The sequence below is a fragment of the Pholcus phalangioides genome, unplaced genomic scaffold (assembly GCF_987345545.1).
Source record: "Pholcus phalangioides strain wild (caught in Gottingen) unplaced genomic scaffold, Ppha-v1.0 ptg000004l_1, whole genome shotgun sequence".
Taxonomy (NCBI): domain Eukaryota; kingdom Metazoa; phylum Arthropoda; class Arachnida; order Araneae; family Pholcidae; genus Pholcus; species Pholcus phalangioides.
In genome coordinates, this window is record NW_028301597.1 from 34,592,990 (window position 1) to 34,611,482 (window position 18,493).

An 18,493-nucleotide genomic window follows, 5' to 3' on the forward strand; every position below is an offset into this window, starting at 1 on the left:
GACCTGGTGAGTGCACGATAAAGTGTGCGACCCAGTGAAAAGTGAGTGACCTAGAGATCAAGTGAGTGGCCGGTCTACTGAGAGAGTGATCGAGTGACATAGTGTGTGAAATTGTGAGTGTGTGACCGGTCTACTGAGAGAGTGATCGAGTGACATAGTGTACGAAATTGTGAGTGTGTGACCGGTCTACTGAGAGAGTGATCGAGTGACATAGTGTGCGAAATTGTGAGTGTGTGACCTCGTGAGTAAGTGAGTGACAGAGAGAGCAACCCAGTGATTGAGTGATTTAATGAGCTACCTAGTGATTGACCGATTAACCTTGTAAGTGAGTGATAACGAGCTACCTCTAGTGACAGGCCGGTTTCGCTCATTCATTCCATTCATTCACTGCTTCACTTCCTCACTGGATCATTAATTCACTCGTTCATTTACTCATGTCGAAATTATGTTTGCAGGTGAATTTTCCATTCGGTGAATTGTATGGCGGTGAATTTTCCGAACACGATTCTACTGACTGACTCCAAGTGATTTTTCCTCTCCCCCCCCCCCCCCTCCCCAATATTGAAAACTCGGGTTTGTTCATGAAATGAAGAGACTATTGTCAGGGCTGCAAATAACTTTGAAGAGCTAAAGAAAATTTAATTTTCTTAGGGACATAGAAATTTGAACATCATTGAAAAAAAAGGCTATTGAAGGTTGAAGGAGTTTTTGTTGAAAAATAAAACAGAATTTTTCCTTACTTACAAATGGCTCCCGTAAAGCTCCCAAATTCGACAAAAAAAAAACCCTGAAAATTCGAAAACAAATAAGATTTGCTCATATTTATGTTGTTAATGTATTTTTTTCAGTATTAGTAATGCAAAAAGATCTTCAAAATTCAAAAAAAAATATGTATGCTTGTGTCTGATTAGGGATATTGAGGTGACCTGGAGACTGGCAGGAGGGACTTCGGTATACATATTCTACTTTCTTATTTTACATGACACTATCGCCACTATAAATTAAAAACGGGTGATTGCACAGAGGTGGTTACACAGGGGTGATTGATCGAAATGAGCCGCCGTCGTTATCAATAGTGCCAAATTTCTCATAATTATCCCGCTTTCTTTGCTCGTCTACTTTTATCACAGCGCTTGTGTTTTAATCCTTAAAAATCATTGCTTTGCATATGTACAAAGGGTCTTTTAAAGGTCTGTTACTGTAGCTTGGATTTGCACATAAGGCGAGGTCCTATTCTTTGCATTTTATATTTTCAATTTTCAAGATTAACGATCCCAAGATGGATCCCAATTAACGACAATAACTCTTTGTTTGCTGCAGAGTACGTGTGGCTGTGATTTCGCTAATTTGTTGAAAAATCTTCTATTCGCGTATTTTTCCCTTGAACTTGAAGTTTGCAACACGGAATTTTTTATTACTATAGTTTGGATCTCAAAATCCAAATATGGCATATGTTTGGGAAATAATATACTTCAAAACCTTTATTTTATTCACGATATTTGACGCTCTAGACGTCCTTCTTTAAGGGGTTTAGTGCACGAACTTGGCTTTCCATGCTTTCCTATGGAAAAATCTCCCTCTTTTGAGGAAAATTTCAAAATTTTCTGTTCATTTTAGAAACTCGATGCTTTTTCCCCAAATACTATATATGGATACTTTTATACAACATAACATAATGTTTTGGGGTTTTAATATTTGGTTTTTTTTTCATAGAATTTTAACTTCAGCAACAAGCACTTTTTTCAAAAGTGCAATATAGTTTCAATATACTGTATATAATGCCTGCCACCAGTTTATATTAAATATGTTTATATTTACAAAATATTTCTTGTATATAGGTGGAACAAAAACTTGGACATAGTTGGACGAAGAAAGTTTCATAATATTTGAAAATTAAAAAAATTCGAAAATTCGATTTTTTGGAAAATTCGCGTGCACCAACCCTCCTAAGGATCTGTATGAGCGGTGCAATTCAATATAGATTTTTTTTAATGATTTTTCTGGCTTTCTATACACGTCATTAACTATGAATAAAAATTACCAGCTCGGAAAAGAAAAATATGGATTTAAGGGTTAAAGTACCATTGTAAAACTTTGTTTGCATTGCTTAGTGTTTACATCTCACAGCTTTGATAGCAATTTGCTTTGAAAAATATACTTATTGTTTTAACTGTAGGTGATAATTCATCTAATTATATCAGTTAGTTAAATATTGGTTATTTTATTAGTGAAATATTTAATATCTGTGGATTGACCCAAAGACAATATTTTACAATCATTATAGACACACATAGTTATAAAGATGCCACGAAGGAAATGGTAGGCTTCAGGGCCAATAGAAATCCCCGTGTTCGGGCATTTATGGCTACTATCATTCCAAAACAAATTCCCTAGAGAGAACATATGGACTTCTTGGGAAAACGTAACGTAATTAAATTTTTCTACTAATGCAACTTTCATTAAAAAATATTAATTCACATAAGGGGAATATAGGAAGTGCGGGGATATTATATATATATAATTATGGATTAGTCGGGTAATATATGGGTTACCGGAATTTCTCCGTTTTCCTGTATAGCTGCTAAAAATGGATAGTGGGGTAAAAAACTAACTCCCTCTCTCTCTTCAAGATGCCCTGTGATGTAGAGTCAGTATCACTTGGTTGTCACCATCACCGTAGCTGCTATAGGAGAACATTTGTTTTTTCACTTCAGAAATTTACTCAAACAAGTATTCAAGTGTTCATTAATTATTGGAAATTTGCCCGATAATTTTAAACCAAGTACAATGCGCATTATAAGTGTTGCATTTTATTGTGCTGTGCTCATTTTCAGCTGGTGACTCTCTCCGGCTAGATTTAATGCTATTTTTTGACAGATAGCTTGCCGGGTAATATGCAATATGATAAGTATCATTCGCGAATTTGACTAGACGTAATATCTCTTCAAGACAAAATGTTCAGTAAGATAGATGAGAGAATACAGGTATCTAGAAATAATGCATGTCCAGTTCTCTGTGCCCCCTCTCCTTCAAAATATTCGGGGCAGAGAAGGAAGTTTGCGTTTATGACTCTTGTAAACAGACTATGAAACCTACGCATCATCTACAAAAATAAACGATGAAGTTTTCCATTGCCATAGAGGCATTAAATCTGTTTTATCATGAATTGTATACCAAGCTTTCTTCATTTTGAATTACTGTTGTATAATTGTCACTTGACTATTCCATATAACTCCCAAAAAACTATTTTTTTAATGGTTTTTTTTTTCTCAGACATGTCATTTATTTTTAAACACGATACACTTGTCAATGCGACAAGAATCCAAATTTTATAGAAATTCAAGAGTGTATGTCATGCTTATCATGTTTTAAGTTGAAATAATCGAAAAATGAAAACGATATTCCATATTATCCGCACTTCCTATCATATAAAAGAAAAATTGTCCAAATCTATACCCAAGTCACTGCAGTATACGGTACTAAAAAAATAAATGCAGAAAATATAGCTTTTTACACAATCCGAAATATCTTATATTTTTTGATTTGGATTCCCCCGAAGCACTTTAAGACTGATCTTACGATCGATGGTCCATTGCCTGTTCTTCCAATGGCCGACTTTTCTTGGTTTCTTTTCTTTCTTTTTTTTTTTTAACATGGCAGGGATGCGTGGTTACAAATGTTTCACCGCCCCCGTGACTGCCAAGAGTTCAGAATAGCATTCTGTCTTCGCTTTTCCCCCATTTCTTTCTTCCAACGGGAGTGATTCGTTTCTTTAGTATGGGTGACACTTCCCAAGACACTCCGATTTATTGCCCGGTATAAGAGATTATTCCTCATTCTTTTCCTACTTGGAATGAATGACCCATAATTCAACTATTTCTTAGTTTGATGATACCACAGACGAAAAACTCGTGTCAGGATTGTGTTCTATTCGAACAGGAAATCCATATGCATTCGCAAAGTATAACATTTCTGGTTCCATCGAATTCCCTATACAACTCGTATATATATACAGGGTGTCCTGTAAGTGCCAATGCGGCTTCTATTTCACAATAGAAGGGCAAAGTAGGCACACGAGGGCAAAGTAGACCAGAACCTATAGTTTATTGCCGGTTCCGAACGGCGGCACTTCAACAAAAACAATTTCGGACAACTGAAACTCGTTTATAGCGAAGTCCTTCCTTAACGCTATTCTTCTTTATATTCAAAACTTCATTTTGAATCTAAGAGATAATGTAATTCTAGAGAAATTTTAAATTTAAATTAAATTAAATTAAATTATTATTTAAATTAAATTAAAATTTATTCCAATTTTAAATTTATTTAATTGAAAATTTAGATAAAATAAAATCATTAATTTAATGGCCATTCCATTAATTATTTTCCCATTAATACCATGGTGCTTTTCACCCTCCCGAATGGCATGGTGGTGAAATGCGGTAACCGTGAAGGTTTTCCGTCACAGATTCTGGTTGGAACCCGACAATCTTCCTTGGATAACAAGATACAGGGTGGGCAAAAAGTCCGTAGAAATTTTAAAAATTCATAGAAACCGGAAAAATAACCGAAATAAAAAACGGTTTGCATGGTTAGTATCGGTAGGTCACGGGAATTTTTTTAAGAAAAAAAAGATAACTCCAAAAACAGCTGATAGGTGGCGCTGACGTACACAAGTCCAAGAAAAGAAACGCAAATAACGGAAACAGAATGCCTCCAAATCGTTTATTACAACAGTACATGTTTCACATGACCAATGCCACAGGGAATAACTCATTGCAGGCGAATCACAAATCTTCAATGGCAGAGTGCAGCAGTCCACATACACAGTTTATATCGGTGGACTCGTTGTGGATTAGGAGCACAAGTTCTTATAACCGTCTCATTTTTTATGCGGTTTATATAATATGGCGAGTATCTGCCACGAAGCATGACTGGGAGCGATCTCGGCAACGGGTTAAGCCCTGTGGCAAAGTTCTGGCTTTCATTCAGCGATGCTAACCCTGGAAGCCGTTTTTTATTTGGGTAATATTTCCGGTTTCATGGTTTCTTAAAGTTTCTACGGACTTTTTGGCCACCCTGTATTTTCTCCTAACGAGCTTGAGGTGATCACCGATAGATGGCGCCTTCATTTCCAACCCGTTAATGGCAGTAAATTGCGATATCGTTGGAGTTTGGTGAAGTAGCGGGTATTTTTCACCCTAATATAATAACTTTCAACTATCCTTCAATCCAATATAACGTGTGAACTGAGTGAAAACAAATATTCGAACAATTGAAGCTTGTTTATACGCGAAGTCCTACCGTAACTTTATTCTCTTTCAGATTCAAAATTTTATGTATCCTTATCAAATAATATGGAATTTCGAGTTAGATATTTAATTACATATTTCCAATTATGCTAGCTCTATATTTAAATAACGTGTCTGTTAACTTATTTACTTGGGATTTTCGCGGCACAAACTCCGTTCAGATCATTAAGAGATGCAGTGGAGTGTGCGTGTGGGAGTATGTATGTATGCACAGAGTATTCGTTTGTGAACGATGCAGCAGTGAGAAATTGCAATGCGCACTTCGGTCTAATTAGCCGCTTCGTCTGTCAAGTTGGGTTTCGACAAACTTCCAGGTTATATTACAGAAAGGAGCGAAATGTCTCCGCGTTTTCCCGGAGACTAGTAGTAGTAGATTGGAGAAATCCAGATTCATTCTCTTAAGCGGTTTATATGGGCTTTATGTTTGAACTCGGTCAACCACACGCTTGTCGGTCGGCTGTCGCAGTCTAAGTAGATCGTTATCTCACTGCTGGCGTCCCGATTACTTCGCTTTAATTAATTTTCCCCGGGAATCTATTTTAATTCATTGTTTCCCCTTCTCCACCCTCTACGCAATCCTCGGGATATATTCCCATTCCGAGATATTATACGAACCTTTTAAAATGGATCCTTTCCCGTATGCGAACAAAGGGATTTAAACGCTCCGGAGATGGACGTTTGGGGAGATTCTTGTGGAGGAGGTTTTGTGAAAATGATTTTCTGAGAGAGATTTTATATACGTGTTCTTTACCACACAATGGCATATCATTTGATGAAGGGCAGGTGCAGTGGGAAATATCATCAGTAATTACAGATACATACAATTACGAACTTTCCAATTTAATTTCAGGTTTCACCTAGTCAAAATAGTATTGAAATCGATTGTTTGAATTCGATGTTTGATGGTGACCGGGACTTTAAGATTCTGCTCGTCTCAATGACGACCATGGCTTTAACACGTTATCTACTGACAGCACAAAAAAAAACATCAGTATTTCTGAACCTGAGGTTACGTGGCCCATTTGCGGTACTGGGATATTCTAAGAGAGCCAGGGGTGAAAATCAAATGGAGGGGAGAGCTATGAGAGGTAGCTGAGGGGAGGGGTACACAGATCCGTGAAAAAAAAATCAGATCGTAAGAAATGAAGCTTTTATATAGAAGAAATACTGTGGGGGAAATTTTGACTACTTTTACATTCCAGCAGTGAAACCCATAGAACTCGGGCTACCTCGATGCATGGGTCCATTCAGCCGTGATTCTGGAGGTCTTGTGTCCACAGGAGGCTAACATGATATGATCATATCTAGTATCATACTGTTCAAGGGTAAGCATTCCCTTAAAGGTCAGTAAGTTTCGTCTTATCCTGTTGCCATTGCAAGACATGTTGTCGTCTTCCAGCCCGACTATTACTTTTTTGTTACTTACGAGGCTCGAGAACAGCGCCCCGCCCGGGAGTCCCATGATGCTGGTACTGCATAGCATACACCCCCCTCCCTCCCCCTAAAAGAGGGAAGTTCATTGAACCCTAGCTTAACGGTCCCTAGATCTACTTTTGCTCACTATAAATTTACTCAAAAAAGATTAATTAAATAATTAGAAAGGGTCTTGCCCATAGACGGTGGGGAGACTAGTTAGGCCAGGAATAGTTGAAATGAGGGCCATGGGTAAAAAAACGTTATGAAACACTCTCAGCTTTAAAGTTAAAAATTAACCCCGTAGTTTCTCTGAATAGACTTTGTTGGGCGTAGGGATTTGCCGTTGTAATTCCCTGCGATTACTAGATGACAGCACTAATGTGAGACAACGTACTATGCGGACTAGGCGAAAATCACAAAAAAAAAAAAAATTATAGGGATTTTCGTTGTATTGGGAAGCATAGTAAACCATCAAATTTATCCTGTTCTTGATATTCTGTAACATACAAATCCAAGTTATCAGTATCACCGTTGGTATTAATTTGTCACCATATAAATTGTAACCAATGCAATGGATCCATTGAAAGTGCACGTATATGCATGACCTTAACGTTATTATATTAGCGTTATCACCCCCTCTTTATTCAAGGACTTGCTCTTGCTGCCACCTGTGTTCCTCATTTCGAAGTAAAGATGACAAATACTCGAAGTTGTTGTTGAAACCAATACCATGAATGAAACGGAAGAAATTGATTTATGAAATAACTTGCTTATATTATCCTTACTGACAGTGGACTTCTTTTCTCGTTTACAAGCATTTCTTTCCTTTCGTTAACAAGAAAAAATCACCGAAGATACAAGAATTGGCTCTTGCTTTTTGTGTATGTATGGGAAGTATTTTCCTGCGCACCAATCCATCATTTCTAATAAACCTTTGGCTGGACAGAGAGAACGGGAAATCTCTAAAGATATATATTTATACATTGGGGGGGGGGGTTTATGTAAAGTCCCGGATGGAATTCTTTTCTTGCCCTTGTTTAGATCGTCCTGGAATCATGCCAGGGAAAAGAATAAAGCATCGTACTATAAAATAAAGAGGGAAAATCCTAAACATGAATCCCTTTGATAGTCACACAAATCTCACATGAAAACCCTCTCGTCTAAGAAACGACATATTTGCGTGTAAGATGCAAATATGAGAAGAAAACCAAGATTTATATTCATTTTTTGATATCGGTTAAAGGAATTATTTACCTGATTATTAAATATAATTATAATCAATGTATTTTATATATGCTGAGAACAAAAGACGAGTCACACAGTCACTTCAGTTCACATTTTTTAAATACGGTCGAGCTTGGATATAACAAATTCACACGGGAACGTGAAAACCTTCCCAATATAAAACAATCGTTATAACCAATACATGATAAATACTTGAGTTTAATTGAATCCACTTGAAGCAGCGTTTCTCAATCTATGGTCTGTGGTCTTGAAACAAACTTTGAAATTTGATTTAAAAAGACGAATGGAAAAGTCCTAGGCTACTTCTCCATTTTAAAATATAACAACGAATAAACCAATTCACATAAACAGGTGTGATTTGTACTAAAATACTTATGACCTAGAGGTTTTTCTTTGAATAAAATGAAAAGAAATAAAAATTTGACTCATAGCTCGCGCTGGAAAATAAAAACGCGTGAACAAAAACTCGTGAACAAAAACTGATGAAATATATAGCTCGCCGTAACAAATAAAATACAATGCAAACAGTGCGTAACTAATGTTCATTACAATTTGCGTTACCATCAACTGAGAAACTGTTACCATCAAAAATTTGTCCAATTTTAAAATTGAAATAAACATTTTTCATTCAACCCGTTGGTTTCAAGTTGAAACTTAATTGTTATGTTGGGTTCATGTAGATGTGATTCATGCAGTTTATATTTTAATCACTTTTTTAAGTTTTTATTTCAATCAACTTATTTTACTTTTACGAAAAAATAAATACAGGGGGAGGGGCGAAGTGACCCACCACATAATAGGGTGACTTTGCCCTTCACCAGATTTGTGTATATGACAAGGATGTGAGTGAATTCAGAGCAACGTAATCAACACGGGCTGTCAAAAGAACCGCAACGACAACAAGGATAACGTTAAACAATGTAATGAAACTTAGTTTTTATAACATGTGACTTAATTATAACTATTCCTTAAAGCGGGTCCAGAAACGATACGACATATTAGACAAGTACATGTTAAAATCAAAATATACTAAATTATATTCATTAAAAACTCGTTCGTTATTATAAGGATGTAAGCTTTTTAGAAAAAAATAATTTCGAAAAAAACGAAGGAGAAATAACAAAAAATCGACCGAACTGATTGTTTCACTGCAATATAAGGTATCATACACACAAAACAACTTGATGTATTTCATCCATTAGCTTCAGAAAATACGTTAAATCTAATATTGAAAAAGATGAAAAAAATCCAGAAATTAAAGCATACGAATCGAGCCACTAAAAGTTGCAGTTTTAAATATTCCCACAGAAATTTCATTTATCCGCCCTGGAAAAAAATCATGAATAAATCAAGCTATTTTCCGTGTATATTTGCTCTTCTAAGAATGAAACTCGTATTCAAAATATACTTGTCTGTTTGTTTTTTTTCAAGTTGTTAAAATAGTTTCAATTCGTATTTACGTTCTAATATTTCATCCACTCATACCGTTTAAGTTGGTATTCTGAGACACACAAAATGACAATTAGAAAGTGGGCAAAAAGACTCCAAATTTCCTATGGAGCATGGAGTGATATTGCCCACTGCCGGGTAAAGTGCGAAACCAAAACTCCAATTGCTTTAAAATCTTCGTTGCATATACTACTAATAATAATAATATCCGATGGGATTCAGCACTCATGGATGGAAAATCAGCACAAATGAAAGTTTGAAGACTTTTCGAATTTTTCTTGATATCGAATCTCGACGAAAAACCGACTAATTAAGGATATCACTTATCAGGAAACGCACCCCCCCCCAAACTCAAGTCATCTCATTTACATGTGAAGTGAATGCCTCAACGAGTGCAGCATGGCAAACGATCAACAAAGAATGTTTTTCATCGCCAGAAAAGTACTTTTAAAAAGTAAAGTTCTTTTCAAAACTGGGCAAAGTCACCTCAGTTGAAGCAATACAAAACTATCACATTTCAATATGAGCACCCTTTTTAGCTTGGGCAACAATTAAATGGGTGAAAAAATGCCCATGTTGAAATATAGTAGTTTTATGTAATGCGAATCGCCATAAATGTTCATTATGCACTTGAAATTTGCATTTTTGAATTTATGGAAGAAAAAAGAAACCACAAAAAAACACTTGGCCATGTATTTTAGTGAAAACCAACCCTTTTCATGTCAATTGGTTGTCGGTCATTAATTTTTGAAATACGTCCAAAACTTCTCACTCACCCATGCAAAATCAAAAACTACGTTATATATAACTGATATACGTAATATTCGATTTCATTATAAATAGGTTAAGCTAATTTTCTATGTGAAGATTTTGGACGGAAATATCTTATAAGTTAAAACACTTTCAATCGCGATCTAAATGCTGATACAAAACAAAGAATAATAAAATCTTAATTCATTTAAAGCTTAATTTATTAATTCCTGAATAATAATTCAAATAATTCTTAATGAATAATTTGATTTTTTTTTTAGATTCAAATTTAATTTTCTCGCTTATTTCATGTACATTTCTCACATATTTAAGGCAATCAATCTTGTTCTAGAAAACAATTTTTAAAATGCAATTTAAAATTGCTGTTTTTTCCTCGAAATTGAATGAATTCACAGGGGAAAAAACGAATTCAGAAGATATCGTAGAATTTATGCGTTGCGTGAGAAATTGTTTCCTTTAAAAAAAAATAAATACAATTTAAATGTTCTGAATTTCTGAAAATCTTACGATAAATTTTACATTGAAGTCACACACAAAAAAAATGTCTGATCCGTCAACACTAATTTTTTATAAGCTTGCATTTCTGATATAAAAAAAATAGCCGAAAGAAATTCAGAAATAGAAAAAAATACCTTCCAATTAATTAAAATAGATTGTGAATAGCTCTTAATTAATTAGTTTGAAAGTTTTCATGATTTTTAAAAAAAAATAATTATATATACATACATTTCTTAATCTTGAGCGTTATTATTGTTTAAGCAGAATACGAATTCTGTAATCACACTATTGCAGAGATCAAAACTTACCTGGGTATTTACTGATGAGTGAAACTGTTTCCAATAATCTCTGATAATATCTAGAGATTTGAAGATCATCAGATGTAAATATTTCATCGTGTTCTTGTTCAGGGTAGTTCTAGAATCTTTCTTAACTACATTCAAAAGATACGTGGAACATCTAAATGCAATTTATTCAAATACTCAAGCATGATGAATAGAAACTACGTGGAAATGATGGGTAGCGAGCGTTGTTGAAACGAACCGCGATTAGGAAAAGAAATGAGAATTCTTCCTTGAACGGACTTCTGGAAAGTCATGATGTACATTCTTCCATTATCAAACAATGTTATCGTATAATATCGTATATCGTGTTATAATAGATATAAGCAATTATATGAATGTGACCCGAAAATTCGCAAATGGTTTAAAAATTCATAAATATTAAAGGAATTGGTGCAATTAAAATGCGGATCAGGAAAAAAAGTTATCCTTACAAAGGGGGGACTTTATTTTGGGTGTAAATTTTTTTTATTTCCTATGAAATGCAGGGTGTAGGATTAGCAGTTTACTTATGCATTTTTTTGTTACTAGCGCTTACGTTGTAATATCATATAACATGTATTCACACAAATTGTAAAATAAATTTGAAAATTCAAAAAAAATTGAAATTGTGTGCAATTTTCATTGTGATGTTGACATTGGTAGAAGAAGCACTATTGAGGAAGTCGTTCTATCTCAGCCACGGATTGCCAGCTTTAAGAACGTTTCGGACACAGATAAGATTGAAGAAGAGTTAAAGGTAAAAATTCTATAACTTGTTTTCGTGCAGCGAAAGTTGGAACTATTTTTTCTTCAATAAAAAAGGAGTAGTAGTAATCCCCCTTCGTGAGAATAATGCTTTTTGCAAATTGAATTTAAAAAAAAGAGAAACCTTCTTCCATTTTTGTGAATTTTTAAACTATTCACGAATTTAGTGAACACTAGCGGGATGCCATGAATTTTTAAAAATAAAAAATGTCTGGAGTTTCGCGGGTATCATATGAATATAATATATAGTTGGCGGTAGGTATAAAAATGAGGGTGTGTAATATATGCAATATGATGAGTAATTAAGGTTAAAAAACATTAATTATATCTTAATGACGCCCTAACAGGCTGATGAAGTGACATTCTGCCACTACCCTGTTAAGTGCCTTTCTATTTTTATTTCCCCTCCTATCTACTTAAGTTTTCTTTCCCCCGTAGATTAATTAGTCAATATGGGTAATGTTAAAATCTAAGTAGTTTAAAAATAAAAAATATACAACCATGGCGAAAATCGCACTACCAGTCCAGGATGGCTAAGAAATGACTCAGGGGTATGCACTGTTTGCTAATTTCAGTCGGAACCCACAGGCCAATATGTCATATTTAGGATTATGGTATCAGAAGCGAGTTCCTTACGGCTAAATGATTTCACGGACATCGAATTTTTCCACTATTTGCGACTTTGACTGCGGTCATAGTTGAGTGAAAAGCTGCATGTTCCAAGAATAGCGACAAGGAAGGAAAAATGCATAAGGGTGGAGGAAGAGATGTCCGCACATACTAAAAGGGGAAGAGGATAGAGAAAATGGCCGGAGGAGTTCTGAAATGTAAGAGTGTTGTGATGCTGGTCCATCCACAGAAGAGAGAGAAAAAAAGAGGATAAACGGACGAATCAGCAGATTGAGGTGAAGAACAAACATAATTTTTCAAGTCGCGCACCTCGTTGAGTGGGATGGACATTAAAAGTCGAAAGGGGGGGCTTCGGCGCTTTTTGTATGCGTTGTCACTACGTTCGTCAAAAGATCTGTTTTTGCGTAATTAATTAAGTGATTAGCATAATTAATTAGTTTTTGATATTGTAACTGCTTCTTTAAGTTCCTGTTATGTTATTGTGGCTTGGATTGGATTGGATTGGATTTTAAATTTTCTGGCGCAAGGACCAATTTGGTCAAACTGCGCCAAAACAAATTATAAAAATAAGAAAAATCATCCTTTTGTCATGTCAAAATACTAAAATCATGTATGATAAAAAGCAACGTAAAGCATAAAACAATGACATGAATTGTAAAAATCTATAATTTGTTATAAAAACCAATGGCTTTGATGAATTTAAAAATGCGAGATGCATCGCTGTGGTCATTTAAAATGTCATGAAGTGAAAGATGACTTTGACCAAAAGCGGTTGTAAAATGATGACGATGATATGAACAAGTAAAAGCATGAGCAATGGTTAATGGACTTTGACAATGTGGGCACTGTGGCTGACTCTCTCGTAACAAAAGATATGATTGTGTGATACGACTGTGTCCTATGCGCAACCGGGCAAGCAGAACTTCCTCCTTTCGGTTAGTTCTGCAGCTCGAACGCCAATGGCCAAGTGTGGGCTTGATGGCATGTAATTTGTTATTAATTTGATTGTTCCAATGGTCCTGCCAGCGGTGATGTGTTATTGTGGCCGTATGTCTACGAGATATGCTACAATCTTCTGGATGTGTAACGGTCGTGTTCAAATAGGCTGTAAATTGCGTAGCTTCTTGCGTTTTCGTCGTATAAAGAACTGCAGTACTACGAACATCTTTCGGTCGCCGTATAGTGTTCTACTGAATTTTCTAGCGGTCGCCGTATAGTGTATAGGTTCTCTCTTGGTGGTTCCTGGCTTGTTTTGGGTAAGTACTGTGATTATTATTATCATGGCTTTTAGTTGCCCCTTCAGGAATCATGTATTTGATAGGGACCTTTATGAGTTAGCATTATGTGTTCCTTTGGCTCAAAAGTACTCTTGGACAAAACAAGGTGTTTTTTCCAGAATTTTGGATTTTCTTGGAAAAATCTGGCTCGAAGCCCCTAAAAATCCCCTGAACTTAGTGGAAAATTGTAAAGTAGCCAGATGCTTAAATGAACTCTTGGAGATTCATGTGAAATACTTAGCAATTGGTTCTGAAAAACTTCTTGAGTTAATCTTGCAAAAGATGATATATATGGTTGAGCTATTTTCTTGTTGCTCCTGCACATACTTTACTCAGGGTGAGGCTGACTCTGGAATAGGTATTGGTAAGGCATATAGTATCCCTCCGGTCTACTTTGTGGGCTCTATTGTGAGTAATTGGGATGATTCGGAAACTAGTGATTTTTCTGATATAGTAAATTATTTTTCTGATATTATGGAAGCTAGAATTTTTGTGAGTATCATTACTGAAATGTGTGTGCTGTTTTACGCTAGTAAAAAATTTTCTCACCTTACTATAAATCATATGCTGGGTTTATTTGGGACTTTATTTTGGTCAGTTAGTAAAATTGCTTTGATTAAATTTTGGATTGGGCAGAAGTGTGTTATAAATTCTAAGGTGCTATTTGCAACTGATATAGTTGGAAGAGTGTTGTCTTATACTAAATTGAAAAAAGTTAAAATGAAAGATTATTGAAAATTGTTGACTTCGGTCACATAATTGGATTGTATTTTGGGATAAAGACCCCTTGTAAATAGTGGATTTTGGGTTTATATCCCGTGTAAATACTGGTTTTGGGATAATTCCATGTATATAGTGATGTTGAGATTTTAATCCCTTGTAAATACTGGATCGGGATAAAGATCTCTTGTAAATATTTTGAGGAAAATCCCATGTAAATACTGGATTGTAAATGGTATGGCTTGAGCATTTATATTTATGCTTTTTGCTAAATTAGTGAGTATTATTGTTATAAAATTATTGAAATATTAAATAGGACCTTCTTGTTAGTAATACCCCTGTAAATATTTAATTATGCCATGATGATAATGGTCATAGTGCTTGTTTTTTCAGGGTTTTATTCCTGAATTCTTATTAATACATAAATGACTCTTAATTATTGAAGTATAAAGGTCTTTTTGCGCTCTAAGAGATGAGTGGTTTTTCTTACCTACTATCTTAGAAAAAATGGGTTTTTTGTTATCTTGTTTAATATCGGAAGATAAATTTTTTATCCCATATAGTTCCACAAGAAACTTGATCTGCTGTAGGTGGTGATCTGTAAATGGACTTTGGCTTGTCATAAAGAGATTGTATAGAACTTGCTTGTTGCTAAAGAGGAACTTGTCTCCGTATGGACTGTGGTGTGCTTCGTGCAAAGAAGGTTTTATTGTGACATTGGAAAACTCTCTCGCTATTGGACAAATTTTTTCCCGATTTTGACTTTAAAATTTTCCCCTCTATCCTTTCTTCTTCTACACACACAATTTACACACACTCTCTAAACATAACAAATCTCTCCTTCACAGCCGTTTCATGGCACTTTCTAAGGTGGCAGTTAAGAATTCTTAGGAACCACCAAATCCAGTTTTTATTCAGTTCAGTTCAGTTCAGTTGAGTGGGATCTTTCTCTTTTTTTTGTCTCGCTCTTTCTGTATGCTCGGTGTAGAGCAATACAGTACAATTGTTTTCACCGTTAGTCTCTATTATGGTCTACTACCGTGAAGGTTGCTATCACGGTCTTGGGTTGAAACCCCAGGGAGACTGTAGATAAGATATTTCCCTTAACGAGCTTGAAGCGATCACCGATAGACAGCGCCTTCATTTCGAACGCATCTCATTAATGGCAGTAACTTGCAGTATAGCGATACGGTCAGAGTTGGAGTTGGTGTTTGGTGAATTAGTCTCCATCATACACTCTCGTGCCTCGCTATGTGTTCGGCCTAAAACATAAATAAAAAAGACAATATAGAAACGGTGTAATATTTAATTACACTTAAAATGAAATAGCTGTTATATGAATTATGTGGAACATTTCACGGACCAATTCCGTTAGGAAATTCCAACGGACCAGCGTTTGAAGAACACTGTTTCAGATCCACCGCGCGTATAAACGCATATATATATTAATCTGTAATTTTCCTTCTTCTAACTGAAAGAGATAAAATATAGTGCAAATGCATATACCGGGTGTTTCACGAATTACCCCTGACTTTGAGAATGAGTAACTCGGAAACGTGATAGATAGAAGCATCAAACCAGTTGGTATCACAACCCAAAAATAGACGATTAGATTGAAAACCGCTCATTTATAAAACACCTGAAATAGCTATCAACATAACACAACATTGAAAATGTCATCATTCACATTCATTTAAGCGGGGAAAACTCACAAAATTCCATCCATGAAAACAAAATTAAATTCCCGTTCTATTTTCAATTCCCAAGGGAAACTTAACAGCGCACCAAACACAGCACCTGATGCGCTAAAGAGATAGGGGGAAAAATAAAACACACGATCCTATTTTGCTTGGGATTTCTCCTCGGAAGAATAAGCGAAATGATGGAACCTGCTTAGATATGCATGGTACTTTCTTTTGTTTTCCTGTGTACACACAAAAGAATGATAGGATCGTATTGTTCTCCCCTATTTCATTTTCGTTCATCTAAAACCACGGGATTCGTTTCTCGCGAGGAGCACCAGTGAAGATACTAAACACACTCGCGGAACTCTATGAAATGGATGAAGAAGGACTAAAGTAAAAGAAAAACAAAATAATATGTGCAGAAGATGGAGTATGGGAAGTAAATATCGTTTTCAGGGAGAGTTTCTGTTCAGAGGAATTTTCCAAAATCTGGTTAAATTCCACCTATTGATCCACAAAACATGTTGCGGAAAAGCTTCAACTTTTACCGTCGGAGAGGAAAACAAATATACTTTGCCATTTTGAAAGAGGAGGGCAAATATCTCGATATGTATATGGTGGAAATCTCTACTAGGATTTCACTGGTGAGAGCCAAAGTATTCCACTGAATGCAAAGAGATATAAATACTCGTACTTTTATTATTTTGGCTTTTTTTCATATATTTTTGATATATCTTACCAGTTGAAAATATTTTAAATGTAATTTATGACAAAAAGACTTAATGCACTGTTATACTCAAGGGGTGCAGCGACCCTTAAAGTCAGTTTTTACAGAAAGGGCTTTAAAAAATACACTATTTTGACGGAAGGACTTATCGTTTCGAAGTTTTTAAAAAATTAGTACATATCATATTTGTCTGTAATTTTTCCTTATTCTAAATGAAAGAAATCAAATATAGTGCAAATGTATATACCGGATGTTTCACGAAGGACCCTCCTAACTTTGAAAATAAATAAGTTGGAAACGGTGATAGATAGCATGAAACCAGTGGTATTGATGCAGATAATTCAAAATTGTCGTTACAAATTGTCCCGATAGACGGCGCTGCAAGCTGCAATACCATAAGTAGATTGTACGTAGTGGATAATGCAAGCAGCCCTCGTTGTATTCACATCAAAAGCTATTCAAAATGTGTACCTTTCACACAACACACATGTCGCAAACGAAGAATGATATTGTGAGTGACTCTATTTAGTGACCGGAAATCGACACACAAGCTTGACAAATAGCCTCTTCCAGCTCATCGAGTGTTAAAGGATTGTTGTGGTAAACAATGTCCGTCAGTGTGTCCCACAGAAAGTAGTCCCAGCGGGTGAGGTCGGGTGGATACGGAGGCCAGTCCATGTCTTTTCCCTTAACTTCCGAATAGTTCAACGCAATAAGTTACAACGCAATACTGTCACCGAAGTATTCGTCCAGAAAATCAAAAACGGCATGCGTACGGTGTCGGCGAGTCCCATCTTGCATCAACCACGGCGTTCATGGTCGATCGTCCAACGCTTGTTGAGTGGCGACAGAGTGTTTCGAGAGCGCAATATATCGGTCAGTCGTTTCTCGCAGGAAAAAAGACCTAATGATGCCTTTGTAGGAGATTGCAGCCGAAACGGTAAGTTTTGGAGAATGGAGTGGTCATGCATGAGAGAAATGTGGGTTTCCGGTACCCCCAAAATCGCCAATTTTGTCTGTTAACGACACCATCCAGATGAAAATGCGCCTCTTCTGTAAACCATATTCGGGCGACATCGAAACCAGAACCATCAATCATGTCAAGCATTTTGTTAGTGAAATCCTCTCGTTGTCGTTGAGCTCGAACTGCGTGGCGGCATTTAATCTTGTACGGACACATGTGTAATGTCTTCCACAGGATTCTGTACGTGCTGGATGTCGTGATTCCGGATTCAGCTGCAAGTCTGCGGACATATTTATTCGGATGACGCTCAATAACTGCAGCAAATGTCGTTGCATTTTCAGGTGTAACGACGGAGTGGGCGGGATCCACATTTCCGACTAACACATCATCTTACGAATTGTTTTCCATCTGGGCATTTTGTGACATAAAATCGCGTATGAAAACTTCTCCTTGTAACAGTAGGGCCGTGCTTTAATCTTGGTGTTACTCCTACACAATAAATACGCGTTCCTCCATGGAATACACCACTTCCGGAATTTCTTTCATTATACGCTAATAGTGGTCACGTTTCAGCGGCGAAATCTTCGACGACTGATCGTTCTCGGCGTCTGAGGTCTTTCTATAATCATAGTTTCCCAAACTTTTTTGTCCCCCTTCTTCAGAATTTTTCTCCCATCGCTCCCCAACGCAACCTAACCCATAGAATCCTGTTAT